The 16,248-nt window shown below is 38.2% G+C and overlaps 1 long non-coding RNA gene across 1 annotated transcript in view; it reads right to left on the minus strand.

Moving 5' to 3' along the window:
- Positions 1-3,024: 3,024 nt before the first annotated feature.
- Positions 3,025-16,248, minus strand: part of LOC119714382 (uncharacterized) — a 150,404-nt gene continuing 137,180 nt past the window's right edge. Inside the window, exon 4 of the long non-coding RNA XR_005261526.2 lies at positions 3,025-4,363. This is a non-coding gene — a long non-coding RNA (uncharacterized lncRNA). The remainder of the gene's footprint in view (positions 4,364-16,248) is intronic.

A 16,248-nucleotide genomic window follows, 5' to 3' on the forward strand; every position in this document is an offset into this window, starting at 1 on the left:
TACATGTGGACTTGTACCACAACTTTGCTTTGAGCTATCTCAGTCCAAGTTATTTATTTTTTTTTTAAATAAAAATAGAAGCTAGTCAGCTACTTGACTAGCATTTTGGGTCAATTTTGAATGTTTGGGGGTCAGGTAAAGTACCTGAAAGTCAGGGAACTTCAGTTATCTCTTCACAGAGGGAAATTCTCACTTTCTTGCATTTTATCTCCAAGAACCAAGAAATGTAAACTTTTTGCAGAACCAACATTCCCTTAGTTTGCATGCACATCACATCAGCATGCTAAGGGCTGCAAAGCAAGGCCTTTATTAAAATAAATATTTAAATGGTAATATTCTCTGTGTGCTTGAACAACTTTATTCATGCAGTTTGATACTAAGGATGCAATTAGCAGAAGTTGTGATGTTACTTTATATTTGCATGGTCAGATTCTGCTTCCACGTAGACCTGAAGTAAATCCAGCCATCCTGCACTTTCTCTTGACCTGTGCTTGTGGGCAGGACAGCAGGACTTAGCTGTAGGGGAAAAAGGGAGAGTTCTTTGTCTGGAAAGGGACCCGTTGCTGACATTATGTTGCCTTATAGCTTGTGTAATTCTTTATACCTTCCCTGAAGTGGTTACTTTACATCCTGCCTTGTACAACCAAAAAATATTCCATCAGATTTAAGGTCTTTTAGGGTCAAGCCCTGTGGGATTTCATTAGGTGAAATTCTGTTTTGACTTGCACTGGTGCTTTTTTATCAACTGACATACAGACCACAAACAACAAATATGTTAAACTAAGCTAACCTTGCTTGTATTATCTTTACTGAGCTGGTTTAATAAGTTGTCTTCAGCGTGTGTTTGCTGTTCATAGGTCATGTTACTTTGCAATCTCAAAAATTAATTCATGGAAGTACTTGTCAGATAGGAAACAAGCCCTCAGAACAAAGCTGTAAAATTTATTTTTTTTTCTTACCACTGTCTAACACAAGTTATAGGAAAAAAAAACAAAAACAACAACAAAAAAAGAAAAACAAGCAGTTATTTTACATATCTCTTTCCTTCTCAGAGAAAACAAATGATTAAACTTCTCAATATTTGCATTTTCCCCATCAGTATACATCCCAACCTGTCAACCACATGGCAGGGGGTGGCAGTGCCTGTCGTAGCTCTGCTTTTGGAAAAGATCAGAACCTGAGCTTCCTGATGGCACAACTAGGCTGCATTTCCCATAGCAGATCTGAAAAAGATGTTCCCCCTGAGAGCGAGTCTGGAACTTACCTGAAAATAGCTGTATAAATAATGAACATAGCTTGCTTTGTGTTTTATTTTTGTTCCTTCTTCCTCGTATCTAAATGTGTGTTATGCATGTATCTATATGCTCATCTGTTTCTGTTTGTCTGTAATTTTATGAGGCAGCATCTGTGAGTAGCACTTTTGTATAATAACATGGATATAAGTGAAATCAACAGTTGGGTTTAAGGACTTGTTCAGTAGGCAGAGGAGTCTTGGATGACTGTAGTTGCTATGGATTGACTACTACATAGCTGAGATGCACAGAGATTTAGCAAAAAGTTTGTCAAGATGTCAAGATTACTGTCCTCTTTTCTTGGGTTATTAAAGAAAAGAAATCGAGCTAATTTTGGTTTGAAAAAATTATTCACATATACAACAGAATTGCCTTTCAGCTCAGTACCGACTCCCTATCCCAAATGGCATTTCGTTGCTCATCAAACTGTCAGGCTCCGAAGCTGGTTCGGGAAGAACATATGCGGATACATCCTCAGACAAGAGCATAAATGCTCACACTGCCACTGAGCTGCAAGCTAGTGAAGTGACTATGTTCAAGGTAGTCAGTGTGAAGTAACGATGCAAAATGTTTGGAATAGCTTATGTGTGTTGGGTTTTAGCCTCTGATCATATATTGTTGAAAGTGAGTGGGGAAGCTGTGTGAATGTTACAAGCATCAGGCCGAAGGCAGGAGTGCGAGGCTTCAAATGGTACATCTGAAGCACTGGAAGATTTGGGAAGAAGTGGAAATACCTAGACTCTTCTCCTGTGGGAGGAAACAAAACAAAACAAAAAAAAAAAAAATGCAGCACGAGTGGACTATTGCTAATCCATCTTTCAGCCTGTTTGACATGGCACAGATGAGATTTTGCACATCACTAGTAAGACTATAACATAAGGCTTTGCACAAAGTAATTTACAAATATTATTTACCCTTCCTGGAATACCTCTGAAAGGGTTAGGGGTTAGAGATTGCTTCCAAGTCACCAAACAATTAATAGTAACATTATTGTAGCTTGGGAGAACTTTACTATTTTCACTCCTGTTCTGCGTAGCAATGCTTGCTCATTAAATCTCAGCCATTTTGTGCTGGATTTCAATATGAGCAGGGAAGCAGTCACATCTGAGCTGGAATATCCGTTCCGCTAGTTGTGCTTACAAATTTCTGATAAATCAGTGTTTCACCTTTCCAACCTCCCACTGTACTCAGGAAATGGTGGAAAGTCGCTCTCAGTAGTTCCCCATGTTGATCATAAACTGGTCCCAATAGTTATGCCTCTGACTAGCTGTCCTGAAATTAATGTAAGTTTATTCATGCAGACATGAGAGGCACTATTGGAATTCATTTTTACAGAGGCAAATTGGTTGCTCTTGGTGCTTATCTTATCACAGCACGGTACACAACCAATCACCACAGAAAGTAACTACTCTTCTTAAACCTGTTTTCTGCAGTTTACTTTATCCGCTTTTGAAAATCAATATGTAAGCATCTCTTATACACATTTGTCTCACAGAGTGCAGGTTTGCCAAACTGAAGAAAAGTAAAGTGGCACAACTTTAACTTGTACTTTTTGCTTAAAAGAGGGTTGAGTTAATTCTTCTAAGCAATAAGATAGCTTCTATCTGTGAATATGCTATAGTTAATTCCATTTATGCCAAGCAAACTTTCTAAGCCAACATTTTTCCTACCTGTACTTCTGCAAAGCTTAAAAACCTTCAGTAGTCAGCATATATATACTAATTTTCTGCATGTAGTGCATAATTGTGATGAATAGTGCTTGAAGATGACAAATTCTGCCTAATTGCCTGTATCTTTTACTAAACATTTCTAGTTATCTTCTTGCATTAATAATAAGAAAGTGTTGGTGGAAAAAAAAATCATCAGCAACAATACTAAGCCATAGAATATTTTTATTTTTCAGTTTCCTATATTTTCACTGTTGTAGGGGAACATGTTTAGAACTTTTTTTTTCTGGTGATTTTTTCCTGAAATAAAATATTGTCATAGGAAAATAAAGAAAGTTCAGAAAAATTTGGATAGAAGTCATATAAGTAGACAGTACTGTGCGTTTTAGCAGAGAATGGTTGAATAAAGAGGCAATGCCAACAGGAGCATGTTCCTGTCTCTCCCTGTAGCAGGTCCCAGCGAGTGTTAGGGAACATGATGAAGACAGTTTGAGTGATCTATCCATAAAGTGTAATTTTTCTTTTGGTTGGGCTATTTGTACAGTAAGTTTAAAACAAAACAAAAACAAACAAACAAAAAACCTGCAAGCCTAGAGGTACAGCTAATCAGCAAACTGAATTGTCTTCAGGGAGATGGCTGCATTTTGAGAAGTTGTTCTGATCTAGAATTCCTCTTCACCTATTTAATCTCCCAGAAATAACCTGTAAACAAAAATTTAGGATTGAAGACAGTTGAACTATTTTAATGTGACAATGTTTTGCAAATTATATCAAAGCAATATACTTGAGCATTATTTTGTACCTGCAAGTAGCCATCATAACACATGAAAGGTCAATATTTCATCCTGTACTGAAATAAGCATGCTGCTACGCAGTGCTTACTTTTCAGATAAGGGTGATTTTTGATCAAAGAGCCTACTTGATCAGTTTTCCAAATATGTCTCCCACACAGAGGCCCGACACCGGGAGGTGAAAACCTTTTGGACTTAATTAGTTTTAGTGATTAGTCTTCTGCCTGTTCTTACCTACGGAACATCTTTAAACTCTTTGTGCCACTGGTGTATGACAGTGACCACCACTGGTTAACTGTGCTTTCTAATCTTTCTGTTATGGAAAAGGTAAAATACTACGCATTTTGTCCAACTAAGTGTTTATTAATTAATTAGTAATGCAGTAATTAGGAGACATTGTAGTCAGTACTAGTAAATTGCTAACAAGGACTGTTGAAAAGAAGTGAAAGAACTGTCAGAAGCACATCCTATGCCTGTTGTATGCACCATAATGTACTGCTTCCTTGCGCTGACTTCTGGGCAAGGTTTGCATCGTTCCTCTCAGCAGGACTTCCCCACCTCCAAGCTTCACCCTGGGTTTCCACCCAGGCAAATTAAGGCAAGGTCTGAAGATCTGGAATAATTAAACAAAGGTTTCCTATAGTCATGTCATCCAGGTGATCCTAAATCCAGAGCAAATGCTGTCCTATTAGAAGGGTGTATTAAAAGGATTTTTCTCTGTGGGAGGGATCCTACTATAGTACTTAACCTGCATGAACCCCCCTTTTATTACCAGTCAAGTTCGCCAGGGGAAATTTTCGATGAAAAATATTATTATTTTTTTTTGGTGAAAATGTTTCTGATGGTTGAGAAATTAGATTCATCTAAACCAGTCTAGATGTGGGCTGGCTAGTATATAAATATGACTTCTAGCATCTGCGAACCCAGTATGTGCTGCAGTGTGGTCAGTGCTGCTCTGTGGGCGATCCTAGCTAGAAGGCTTTAAGAAAGCCCACACAAACCATCTAAAGAGCTGTTCTTCCTCTTATCCCTGTGCAACTGGCCATGCATTTTACACATTAATGGAGGACTCCTGGGGTTGCTGATACATCGCGAGGGTGAAGGACTCAAATTGGCAAGGAATGGCACAGAATGCGACACAGTGCAGGGTCTTGTGGGACTTCCATGCTTTCAAATAATCCCGTCACATATACTTCAGAAGGAAGTGCTAATTAAAAGTAAAAAAGTGTGTGTGATATTTGCAAAGCTGTTATCCAAAGTTGTACTGCTGCAGCTGTTATACACAGCAATTAGTCATAGTTCAATGAGAAAATAAGATACCTGAGGCCTGCACTTCTGAAAGTACAACCGCCTCCCCCACACTTCTCCTCCTCCAAAAAGCAGTCACCGAGTACCTGCAATGCAGTAGCGGAAAAAGTATTTATCATTGCAGCAGGTGCATGAGGACTTTGCTGTTGTAGTTTTGCTTTGATTCAAATTCATCATTGAACTGCTTTTCAAGCTTTTAAAAGTGACAGTGACAGTAGAGCTTTTGGTGTGGAGCAGAGGAGAAGATGAGGTGAGATGTTATATATAGATGCTCTTTGCATGGCTCACATTAATATGTCTCTTAATATGACATACTGCCATAGGTTCCTACCCTACTGGGATTTTTGTCAGTAAAATTGAAGGAAGAGTATGAAAGGTGCATCTTGTGAATGTAATGTAATAATAGAAGATCCTGCTGAGATAAGGAGCTAATTCACTGAACATTTTTGAGATTTACCCCCCCCCCCCAAAAAAAAACAACAACAACAACAACAACAAACAACCAAAACATTTCTTTTTATAATGATATTACCTACCTTCAGACGGTCTATATGCCCATGGCTTTGGTCTTTTTATTAAACACTACCTAACAATTATAATTACTTTGGCTTTACTCTGTAGTGATGGCTGTATTTTTTGTTGTTGTTTTGGTTTTGTTTTGCTTTTATTCCCAGTATATAGTTTAAGTAACTTAAAAATGTGAAGTGTTAATTATCATAAGTACGATATCAAATTTTATTGTCAGGCTTCATCCAAACCAAGATTTCCTCTGTAGTATTTCACACTTGCTGTCTGCAGTGCAGAGCTGTGATCAGGCTCTGGATCAATAAACGACTCTTGGCCACGAGCAGCCTGCAGGAATTCTGTCTGTTTCAATGTTACTAAAAATTACAAGAAATCTATTTAAAAAGTAGCATCATTACTGGAAAAAAATATTGCTAATATTAGGAAAAACAAAATGAATGATATTTTTCAATATTGTTTTTGTGCTGTTACCTGTCTTAAAACTTGAACTATAACTTATAGTGCTGCAGTGAATTTTTAGGGGCACTCAAGATCAACACTCTTCACTGATCTTTCCACAGAAGCTGCAGAAAGGGGTAGAAAAACAGCGATGGTACAGCAGTTCCTTAACAGCTGTTTCACAATTTTGAAGTACAGAAGGAAAATGTCCTTTGAAAAATGTTTTGAAACCCCATGTTTGATAATGACCTACCTTAGCAATGCTGATTTTTTTTTTTTTTAAACGTTCACTTTTTGTTACTGTGTACTTACAGTAACAGGCTTGGCAACATTTCTTGGTCCTTATTCTTGCCTGTTGGATTCCCCCTTTCTTCATGTTCTTCTTTTTCCTTTATCAAATATTTTGCTGTGTAAGTAAATGAGACAGGCAGTTCTTTCACAAACAGGGACCCAGGCCATAGGGAAAACAAGTGACCTCTCCAGAAAGACCCTGAATTTTCCATATCCTGGTACACTTTGCTGCTAGACGGTCTTCCATTTCCACATGCATAAAATGCATTGTAGAATTCCTACATAGATAGATAGGAGAGTACCTATGTGATGCTGTTTTTATTAATATAGAGTTTAGGACTAGATGTACCAGATTTTTTTTTTTAAGCTGTTATTAGAGGCTTATGGGATGCTGTTCATGAACAGCATTTCAAAGCACTATACGCGTGATTAGAGCTGGGTATATTCTTCATCCCAAAGAACACTTACTGTGAATGTATGGTCCTCATTTCCTACGAGGGTTCTAGCTGTTACGCTTGCTGAATAGGGCAGGATGCTGGTTTCCAAGGGCTCTCTGTGTCTGGGTTACAGGGTTCACCTATGAAATTTGTATGCTGAATCTTTTGTTTTCCCTCCAAGATGATGGGAAACGTTGTTCCCTCAGGAGCAACACTGAGGTTCCTCCTGCCTACTTGCTCTGACTGGTCAGCTGGAGCTGGAGCAGAAGAGAGGTTTCTGAAGGTGTGACCTTTCCCCACAAGCAAATATCTTCCATCAGAATAGTTCACAAGCGATCAGTTTGTTACTCATACACTTCAGCATTTCACTGATGCTGTTTTGATCTGGGCTAACTTTGGTTTTATGAATATTACTCACTGTAATCTTAGCCTCCTCTTGAGGGAACCATTTTTTTGTTGTTGTTACTGGCTTCCAGTGTTTGCAAACCAACCTGACCTTATGTAGAGGTAGTAATGTGCCTTTCTGTGGATGATTTGATTCATGCATGTATGTGGGTAGTGAGCTATGGCATGTTTCCTGCTGCACAGACATCTAATGGTGTGTCTCTGATAGCCTCCAGCAGGGCCCTTAGCCAGGCTGTGGGACCACCACTGCTGGCTGCCCTGGGAGCTGTCAGTGCTGCACGGGGAAGGCGTTCTTCTCTCCTTCTTGTTTTGCTCAGCAATGCTTATTTCTCACACAATGGGGTTACCTGTTTAAATAATTTGGCTTTGGCTTCACTCTTTTTTTTTTTTTTTTTTTTGGAAAGGCGGGTATTTTACATGAGAAAGAATTGTTAGAGTTGGTTCTGCTGTCACTGCAGGGAAGCGAGCTCTCACACTTGAATCATGCTTCTTGAGCTCTGTGTTATAGGGAAATTCCTTTTCCTGGAAAAACTAAAAAGTTCCTGGCTTTCATATTTGCAGAGGTATGTTTACAGTGCAAGACGAGTATGATCTAAAAAGTCTAAATACAAAAAATATGGCAAAGAAAATAGAAACAAATTTACTTCAAGACTTAAAGAGAATGATTATATAGTGGCTGTGGTCTGTATTTGTGAGACTTGTGAATATGTTTTTTCTTTTCACTATCTTCACAAAGCATCACCAAGGAGGTCTGAACCATGTTTGGATCCCAAGACACCGTGCTTGGGTGCTAATACGATGAAGATTATTTTCTTTAAAAAAAAAAATATATATATATATATATATATATATATACACATACACACACGCACTTTTTTTTTTTTTTAAATACATTCATTTCCAAAATTCATGAAAGTTTGGGGACTGCTACATCTTTACTAATGATCTGTTTCTTTTACCCAGACTCTGAAATGTCAAGGAGAAACAATTAAATGAAACCATTGGACTCACTTATGTTTAAATTCTTCTTAATATTCAAACAGATCAATTTGCTGCATGTAGTAATTATTTTATATGAACTTTAAAGGTCTGGGTCTGGGTTTTATTTGGCTGTTTTTTCCCCTCAGCATTGCTCAGTCTACTAAAAATCTTAAATGGAATGTAAGCAGATCCTTAATATATAAACTTAAAGCAAACAAACAAAAACAAAACAACAACAACAAAAAAAGAGGACAGCTATAGTCCTGGTACTTTGAGTAAGACTAATAAATTGAACACAGATTGCCATCAAAGAAGGGAAAATTGCCCTGTGCTTAAACTTCGTATTCTCTAGGGAGCGGAAGCTGCTTCATAGCATCAAAAAAAGACTATTTCTCCCCCATATGATGCAGAATATTCAAATTGTCCTAGAGAATTTATGTACCTTTTAAAATTTATTTAGCTTCTTCATAACAAAGATTTTATAACCTCTCTCTTGTAAGTAACAGCACCTCTGGAGATGTTGCCAGATGAACGTGGAGTATGTATTCTCCCACAGACAAGGCAAATGTTTTGTACACGAGAATTTCAGCTATGTCTATGAGCCACTGTGGTTACAGTAATACTACTTTGACATTCTCTAGCCAAATCTGTACTTATGGGTACCGTTTCTTGTAAGAACTGCAATTCAATCAGGGAAAGAATGGAAAGGAATGACAGGAATTCCGGGGGCCAGGATGTGGAATAAAATCTTCAACTTTACAGAAGATCAAGTGACTTTTGAAAACCTGAAAGAATAGAAAAAGGCTTTCTATTGCTTTCAGTGGAAGGCTGTGTGATAAGTTATAAAGGGGTATTCAGCAAGCTAGCTGAAAAAGACCATAGGTTCTATTCATCCTGTTCATCACCAAAAGTTAAAGCTGCAGCAGCAGGAAATTCACTTTTCTTTCTTGTTTTATCTTAGCAGAGATGACACCTGAGCTGCAATACTGGAGACATGAATTTTATTTCTGTCTTCTTCCCCTGGCCTACCACGGAGAGATCTTATACGACCTGTTTCTCTACTTCCTCTGTCTTGTTAACTAATATCCAGGAAAATGTCATCTCCTACTGTATTTAATATAACACCATCTTACAAAACGATTCTGATCTCAGTTGACGCCTCTACACATTGCTCTAATATAAACGATAAAGAAAGTAAGGATAATCCCCAAATCATGAAGTCATCTGTCCTCTGACTTGCAGTAACTCTGCAAAGCCCAGATCCACTCACAGGTTTGATAAAACTGTGGGGACTGACACACAGGGAGTAATCTATGTGCAGGAGGGAAGGAAAATGATATAATGAAAGCAGGGCTGAATGGCTTCATGTCACTGCAGGTATTTCAAATGAGGTAGCATGTTTCAGCAAATAAGCCTCTCTGACTGTATTAGTGTTAAAACTGCTGTAATAGGTACAGAAAAAAAAAAATCTCTACTTATGTCTTTTTTTTTTCTTCTTTTCTTAAATTAAAGCAATGCCTCAATGTCTCTACCTGCACACTGTAAAATTAACAAAATCACTTATGTGTCTGAATGCAAGCAAAATCAGCTGTATTCCTTAACACTTTTTCTCTTCTTCAGATAGCCTTCCGAAGCTGAGCCTTTTCTCTTCTTCGGGTAGCCTTCATTGCCTCTGAAATTATAGATTTTCCTTAGTTTGGTCATTCTGTTTTCCTTGTTAAACTATTTCAAATAAATATTTTACATGAAATGAGGAATAAGAAACAGGGAGGATGTGGCCTACTTTGCTTCTCGTTATAAGAAGATATTTTCAGTAATTCCTAACAGGTTTTCCTGAAATGTCCTTTCTAGCATTTCTCTCTTCCCTAAGATCTCTTTATATTTTATATTTGTGGAGAATTTGAAGTTGGCCTGAGATGTAGATTTGTCACTTCGCTCCATAATGTGATATGAACTCAGTGTGCAGAAATATATTTGCTCAGAACATAGAAATGGATTATGTGTGGGAGGGTTAAATGAGTGTTTCAGATAAGCTTTTACTGTCTCTAGGTAGGCAAAAAATTAGATATTGTGAAGTAGTTGACTTAAAACTCAGATTTTTTTTCCTGTTTTACCTCACAGTATATGGAAGCTATAAATGAGAGCAGACGTATTTTGTCTTGGAGGTAGTACTCTATTTAAACTAGCGGATAAGGTTAATCACAGTGCATATGATAAGACAGGTTGTCTGATGTTTGTAATGTCCCCTTATCATCTTGAAACTTTACTGAAATAGTGACAATAATTTATTTATTTATTACTCAGAATGGAAGTTTGAAGCAAAGTCTGTAAAAACATATTTACCATTTTAACCAAGGTGCAGTGACTGAGTTAAAGCCAGGCCCCCACTTCAGAGTATACTTTTATCCACAGGAAGATTGTACTGTACCAGGGACAGAAGTATCATTTATTTTTTCACAGGGATTTTACTTTTTTTTTTTTTTTTTTTTTTAGGATCAAAATCGTAAAATATGGAAATTATCTATAAAATGCAAAACTATTTATATAGAACTGTGGTACCACTTGCAAATGTTATGTTCATCTTATTCCCAAATGACTTTTTTTATCCTCCCAAATTTTAAAATCTTAAGAATGGTATCTTAAACTGCCCTATCTGAATCTAAGCCACAAGTTAAAAAGGAGAGATCTAAACCCCTTACAGTATTTTGTTTTATCTTTCACAGTAACAAGTAGTATAACATTTAAGTGACAGTGACATTTCCAAGTTGAACTCATGACCTACACCTCTTCTCTTTTCCTTTTTTCTTTTTTTTTTTTTTTTTTAAACAATAGTTCCTTTATTAAAAATCCAGTATGTCATCATTCTTTTTCACTTTTTCTCTTTCCCTCTTGCCTTTATCTGCTACAAAGATTCTTTCTCCACTCCCTGTGCTTTCTTCTTCAGACCTCTCTTTCCTTCTGCACCCACAGCCTTTTATTTTTTTGTGGTGGTCATCTCCTGCTTTGCCCCTTGACAAGTTTTTGGGCGATGAGGATGCCATCTTTCCTCAGCACAGTGCCCAGATTTACATGCGTGTTGCTGCTGAATATAGGGAGTCTCATTGCAAAAAAGCAATTTTTCTGCTTCATGAGCAGCAAGTGGCTTTATCCCACCCTACAAAGAAGGAGTATACACCTGAAAGCAGCCAGCTGGGTATGGGGACCTGAAAAAGTTGCTGGTCCCCTCATGGGGACCAGTCTTGCCAGCAAAACAGTGTAAATTCACTGGGCCTGCAGGCACTTCTATACTTGCTTTGCAAAGGTATTTTTGTAGCTGCTGTCAAATTATAGGGAACTATTTTTGCCAAAATGAGAATGTTTGGACTGTGCTCTTAAATATAGGTCTCTGTTCTGAAGAAATAAGATGTAATGTAATTTTTTTTTTTTATACCTAGAGTTGGAACAGAGATGAGAATAATAACTTTCAAAGTAGCACTTCTCACAAAGTGTTTCTCATTTATTTTTTTCCTCGATGCATGACAGGAGAAAATCCTAATGACGTCATAGAACTTGGATCTAGGAAAAGGTAAATTTCACAAGACAGCAAATATATTATTGGAAATATTTGCTATCTTCTGAAAATGTGGAATTCATATTTCATTTTATTGTTCTTCTTTACAAGAACATCAGTGAAAGGAATATACCTATTTGCTAACTTGACTTGGAGCATAATGTAAGTAATTAGCTTAGCATTGCCTTAGGAGACTTGCTTAAAAATGCCAGCAAAATGGGTGTGATGTAAGGATTTTGATCCTGTCCTAAAGCTTCTGCATGGTTCAGTTTCAAGAAAAGAAAGCCTGCTTCCTGCAGGCCTGACGCTCTTCTCAGGAATGAGATCTGCTGACAAACCAAGCATCTCTCCGGAGAGTGACAAGTTCTGCTGAATGCCAGCAGCGTGTTTTTTTTTTTTGTTTTGTTTGTTTTTTTTTTTTTTTTTTTTTTGTTTTTTGTTTTTTGTTTTTTGTTTTTTTTTTTTTTTTTTTTTTTTTAAATACAAGTCCTGAACTTTACTGTATTCTTGAGGGAAGCCACAGATGTTGGACTTCTGCCATTTGAGGATTTGCCCTTAATCCACAGTCTCTGCCAAATTCTTACTGGAACAGAGCACTGAGTAGGAGCTGGGTATGATAGCTGTCAAGGCTTAGTTTGCCACCAACACTATTTTACAATGTACTGTTAATGAGTGCAGTTGTTTGATAAAGAGATTTCTGAGCTAGCACACAACCAGAGAAACTCACATAAAACTGCAGCATAAGAACTGATTAATTCAGAAATCGCATGGATAGTATTTGTTGCATATGTCATCTTGATTGGGATTGGTTTTCCTGCAGAGCATGAGCACGTGTGTCTTCAGTGATGGTGTTATTTTCCAGGGAAGTGTCTGATGTAAACGAAACTAGAAGTGATCAAATTCTTATGAAGAGGACTTTTGTATGCTTCCTTCCAGAAATGAAAGGGAGTATTCTTCCTTATTATTCTGGGGACATTTCATCATGTTAGCTACAAGTGGCAATTAATATTTAAATTTTTGAGAAGGACGCACATAGAAGAAGATGCACCAGTGTTCCTCGCTATATACCAAGCACGAAGAGCTCAGTTCTATGATCAATAAACCAATGGCTTGTTTGAAATATAAACATGCAGGCCAAAAAGTGTTGACTTCGGTGTGAGCTACATAGGAAGAATTAAATAGAAAAAGTTCAGCTCTATCTTATATAAGTCTGCACTGCCTGCAATACTCCCTATAACCTAGCAAGGTTTGTTTGTTGTTTTACCTTATTTCTGTAAAGGCCTCAATGTTATTACAAAATATACTAGCAATTGCCTTCACTGCATTTTTGAAAGGTTGTTGCAAACTTTTGTCTTTTCAGTTCAATTCATTCTTGTGTGTTTACATGGTGGTTTGTTGATTTTTGTTTCTGTTTGTGAGTCCTCCTTTTCTCTTCCAGGTTACGGTTCCTGTTCCCACATTTCTTCTCATGCCCCACTGCAGGGGAGGAAAGGTACCCTGGACTCTGCAGCCCGGCAAGCCATCAGCCAGGTAGGGAGATACATGTTGGCTCAGCCCAGGCCTGTGAAGGGCTAGGCAGGGTAGTAGCATTCAACATGGAAAGCAGTAATTGCTGATTTACAAATTTTAGACTGGAAGAAATGTTTGTGTCTATGTGAATAATATATATGCATGTATGCAGGCATACACAGATATATATGTATGTGTATACCTACCTATACAAATATATATACAGGGAGAACTGAAAAGACACTTGGGCAGGGCTTAAAGACCAAGTTCAGATAATCTCTCCCCAACTGGATCTGTAGCTCTGGCAGAGCAGTAGCCACAGCAGAAGCCCCTGCAGCATTGCTGACCTGTCAGAGCATGGACAATCACTCCTCTGACGTTGTTAGCTGGGATGTGTTTCTCGCCCTGACATTAAGCAGGCCTCCCCGCTGGAGGCCCTGTCAGAGATGTCTAGCACTTGCTGCTATTGCCTGCACTTGGGCTGTTTGTACAGAGCTTAACATGCTTATTTTTGTATCTGGAGGAAACTGTGGTGGTGGCGGTGGGAGGCTTTTAAATGAAAATGAGTGTCTGTCTGGGATAGGTCACGGGGGTCCACCATATGCCTCATGGGCTGCACCTGGCGGCCTGATCCAGTCCCCGCTTTGGGGCTGGGGCAGTCCAGCACAGGAAGTGCCCAGGGTTTGTCCTGGAGCTGGCAGGGGATGTCCCCAGCTCGTAGTCCCCGTAGCAGCTGCCCAGTCTTCAGCTTTGCAGGGCTGTGCTGTCCCAGCCCTGGGTGAGGCCTACCGGGAGGCCTGTCATATGCATAGCTATGAGTAGTGGTTTACAGTGATGGCGTTGTCTGTGTGGTTGGCTTGTTACTGAGATCTCAGAGGACGAAACACCCAAATAAGTGTGTCTTAGTCTATTCTCTGATCTGGAGCATAACACACTTTTTATACCTTTTCAAAGCACCCAGCCAGCTCATCTGAACTCAGCTTGTGCCATGTCCATCAGCGGTCTGGCTGAAACACTGCTTTGTATTACCTTTGCTCAGACTGAGCAGAATAATCTATTTCTGTTAGTACAGAAGAGCATGCAAACTACTCAGTGGTGATAGCCCTTGGTGTCAGACTTTTTCTGCAGTCCAGGCAGAGCTACACTTCATAAAATCAGCCCACTGGATATTATAGAATATAAATGCACAGGAAGTAGAATGGTAACAAGGTTATAGTGACCAAATAATTCAGAATGCAAAACCTATTTTTCCATAGAAGTTTCTCCTTGCTGCCAGAATACCATATCTTGGCTACTGAGTTAGAAAAAGTGAATGGAAGATGACTAGGAACTGATAATAGTTGGGTAAATGTCATCTTTACCTTGACTTTGTATTTCCGTTTAGAAACAGTATTAATATTCAAAGAAGATAACCCTAATAACTTAGGGTATTAAAAAGCAATTTAAGTATAAAAAGGCTGAAAATGTTCATTATTTTAGTTTTACTCTGCACTAAGGATATGTTTTAGCAGTGGACTTGGTACTATTAGGTGATTGGATTTGATCTCGAAGATCTTTTCCAACCTAGATGATTCTGTGATTCTAATAGCATAACAGCCGTTTTGTAATTCTGGTTCTTGCAGCTTTTATTTTGACTTTCTTATATCCATAGCGTATCAGTATTTTGCCTAGCTTTTGCCTCAACAGACAAGAAAACATAGGGGAAAGGGAGAGGATGTTCCCCTAAGAGTAGGGCTCTGGATCCTTTGGAAAATGACTCTGAAAGGGTAGGAAGGCTCTAGAGCCCCTATTTAAAATAAACAACATTTTCAGTTTGCCTACTGTGATATCTTTATTTCCACAAACGCTGAATTTAAGACAAAAGAAAAAAAAAAATAAAATTAAAGAATTTAAAGAAATAGGGGAGGAAACATATCCAAACAGCCACCGTGAATACAAGAGATGATGTTTACAGCAGTTGTGCATTTCACTGGGGGATGGCAGGTTGTGAAGGTAGCTAGGAATGTATTTGTTCTATTCTGACATGGTTGAATAAAAGAAATAAAGATAGAGGTGCGGGGCCTACTTTCAGTCCTTTGGACTAAGGAAATCATGATTACCTTCAGCAGTGTACCCCGCATGAGGTTTGATGGTTCTCTTTAGGTTCTCCTATAACTTGTTGCTTCTAGGTTTTTGCTTGAGAGTGTGGAAAAGTAGTATTTCAAAATGGAGCTAATTTGACATTTCTAGAAGAGCAGCCTTTTGTGAGATGTTTTGATTACATGGCAGAGCAGCCTCTGTAAAGAGCTATTTGGCTAAGGAGAGCTCTTTAACTCCAAACAGGGATAAAAAATACAAAATGACTACTCAAGTATAACAAGAACAAGAGAAATAGTCTTAACAAGCCCTGTGGGATACAGACCATTAGCTGAAATCCCCATGTACATGTATATATGTGCCACACAACTTCAACATCGTCGATGTTGGGGGGGTGGGAGGTGAAATAGGATATAAATATTTCCTAGTTCTTCTGCTCTTCAATTTGTGCCGGGGTACACTTTCCTCTTGTAAAGTGTTACTTTTTAAGTATGATAAAAGAGGTGGCAGCTGTGGAGGTGTACAAGGGACACTTGTATACGTTATGCATAACAACATATGTTTATGCATGTTTCTTTGTGGGCTTGTGCTAGCTCCTGCTATCAATCTTCATTTACATAATCGTGATCTGGAGGGATGTCTGGTGTCTGTTGCTCGATTCACAGGTCACTACGTTATCCTCCTCAGACTCTTTAAATTGCTGTGTATGGTCTGTTTTCCATTTTAGAAAAGCATCTCTTTTTTGCTAGAAGGTACATATTTAAGAAGGCAGAATGGTTCAGGATGTCTGGAGGAAGGAATATAGGGCTGTTGGTGATACAAGTCTGTCTGAATTTTCTCCCTTTTCCAAATATTTTATTAATGCACGTAGGGACAGTGATGAAAAGAGCACTGGAATGATTTTTTTTTTTTGAATGTAATTTGAGTTCTTTGTTTTTTATTTATTTGTAGTTGTCAACTTGAAAAATGAAATCTAAC

The sequence above is a fragment of the Anas platyrhynchos genome, chromosome 1 (assembly GCF_047663525.1).
Source record: "Anas platyrhynchos isolate ZD024472 breed Pekin duck chromosome 1, IASCAAS_PekinDuck_T2T, whole genome shotgun sequence".
Classification (NCBI taxonomy): Eukaryota; Metazoa; Chordata; class Aves; order Anseriformes; family Anatidae; genus Anas; species Anas platyrhynchos.